At 40.2% G+C, this 2,154-nt stretch overlaps 1 pseudogene across 1 annotated transcript; it reads left to right on the top strand.

Moving 5' to 3' along the window:
• The first annotated feature begins 854 nt into the window (after positions 1-854).
• LOC311167292 (mitochondrial carrier homolog 2-like) lies at positions 855-1,382 on the top strand (annotated as a pseudogene). Its single transcript has one exon. The product of its transcript is annotated as a mitochondrial carrier homolog 2-like (transcript).
• The last annotated feature ends 772 nt before the right edge of the window (positions 1,383-2,154 follow it).

Below are 2,154 nucleotides of genomic sequence, written 5' to 3'. Positions count from 1 at the left end.
ATGCAGGTGTCGGGAAAGAAAATAATCTTTGTCCATCCTGGTAAAGATTTATGGGCGCACCATACAATAAAATTATAGAGCAATCAAACAATTCCCTTCTGTTAAATCTTTTGTCACACGCTCCTTCACTGCAAAGTTTAAGAACTGAGCAATTTTCAGTTGCTACCCTTTTGTCTGGAAGAAGGTCATACACATGGAATGATGCAATAGGCAACCTTTTGAGATAGACTTTGTTTCCCCTCTGCATATCACCTTAAGCTCTGTCTGGGTTGTTGAGTGCATCAGTAGGTTTTTATCTATTTACTATTGAGTAGTATTGGATGGTTTGTACATATTTTTCATCCATTTACACATCGAAGGATATTGGGTTGTTTCCAGTTTTTGGTGCTTGTGAATAAATCTACCATAAGCTTTCTATTATCAAGCCCATTCCATGATATTTTAATTTAAGTTATTGCATTTTTTGATGTACATTTAAATATCCTATGTTTTTTAATAGCGGTTTTAGGTTCATACCATCCTATCCCAGCCGCTCATGTACGTGAAGGTGCTCATCCAGGTGGGATATGAGCCTCTGCCTCCAACAATAGGCCGAAATATTTTTGGGCGGCAAGTATGTCAGCTTCCTGGGCTCTTTTGTTATGCTCAGCACATTGCGAGCATCGATGGGAAGCATGGGTTGTTCACAGGCTTAACACCAAGACTGTGTTCAGGAGTCCTTGGAACTGTGGTCCATGGTAAAGTTTTACAGCATTACCAGGAGTGTGATAAGAATGAGGAGTTAGGACCTGGAAATGCACAGAAAGAAGTTTCATTTTGCTTTGACGGAGTTATCAAGGAGACAACTTCGAGAGATGATGGCCCGTTCTGCTGCTGCCCTCATCACACACCCTTCCATGTGATCACTCTGAGATCTATGGTACAATTTATTGGCAGAGAATCCAAGTACTGTGGACTTTGTGACTCCATTGCAACCATCTATCGGGAAGAGGGCATCCTAGGATTTTTTGCAGGTCTTATTTCTCGCCTTCTAGGTGACATCATTTCTTTGTGACTCTGTAACTCACTGGCTTACCCCGTCAATACCTATGCACTGGACAGTGGGGTTTCCACCCTGAATGAAATGAAAAGTTATTCCCAAGCTGTCACAGGATTTTTTGCCAGTATGTTGACCTATCCCTTTGTGCTTGTCTCTAATCTTATGGCTCTCAACAACTGTGGGCTTGCTGTTCAGTGCCCTCCTTACTCCCCAATATATAATTCTTGGATAGGTTGCTGGTGTATGCTACAAAAAGAGGGAAATATGAGCCGAGGAAATAGCTTGTTTTTCCGGAAAGTCCCCTTTGGGAAGACATTGTTGTGACCTGAGAATGTTAATTTGAAGATGTGGGACAGGGACAGTGATGTTACTATAGTCCCAGATGCACAGAATTATGGGAGAGAATGTTGATTTATATACAGTGTGGCGTGCTTTTTTAATAATCATTTAATCTTGGGAAAATGGAGGTGTTTGGTGTCTGCCTTTTGTGTTCTTTATCCCAATGTAGCATAATTTACCACTGGTACTTTCCCTTGGGTCATTCTGAAATGGACATTTTTGCTCCAGACTCTATTTAACTTAAGCGAAAAAAAAAAGTTACGTTTTCCTAAAGGGACAGGCAAATTGTCATATGATTTGAGTCTCATTTTAAAGCTTTGTAAAATGAAGAATACAATCCCAAGAAGAGAAATAATTCTGTAAAATTTAAGAAAATGAATAAAGCAAACTGTGTCGCAGGAAAAAAAAAACAAAAAAACAAAAAAACAAAAGTGAACAGAAAGCACAGTGTCTCCACATACTCTGCCCACCAACATGGCAGCCCTCCCTACTCTCAACATCCTGCCCTGGAGTGGAACACTGTCATACAGCCAACCAATGTTACTGTATTTCCAGTTCTAAAATTTTCATTTATAACTTTTTTATATCTTCTATTCTCTCATTAAAATCGTTTGCAGTTACTGGCTTGAGCATTTTCATAAGGGCTGCTTTAAAGTTTTCAGATGATTCCAAATTCCACGTGTAGGGTAAATGAAGTAATCAGGCCATTTTATATCCTCTGGCCTCTGTGGATGCCCAGGGCTGATGGGTGAGGAAGGGGCACGCAAGCCTTTGAT

Source organism: Talpa europaea, assembly GCF_964194135.1.
Source record: "Talpa europaea genome assembly, chromosome: 2".
Lineage (NCBI taxonomy): Eukaryota > Metazoa > Chordata > Mammalia > Eulipotyphla > Talpidae > Talpa > Talpa europaea.
Note: the sequence above shows the minus strand (reverse complement) of the source record. Positions and strands in the feature narration are given on the sequence as shown.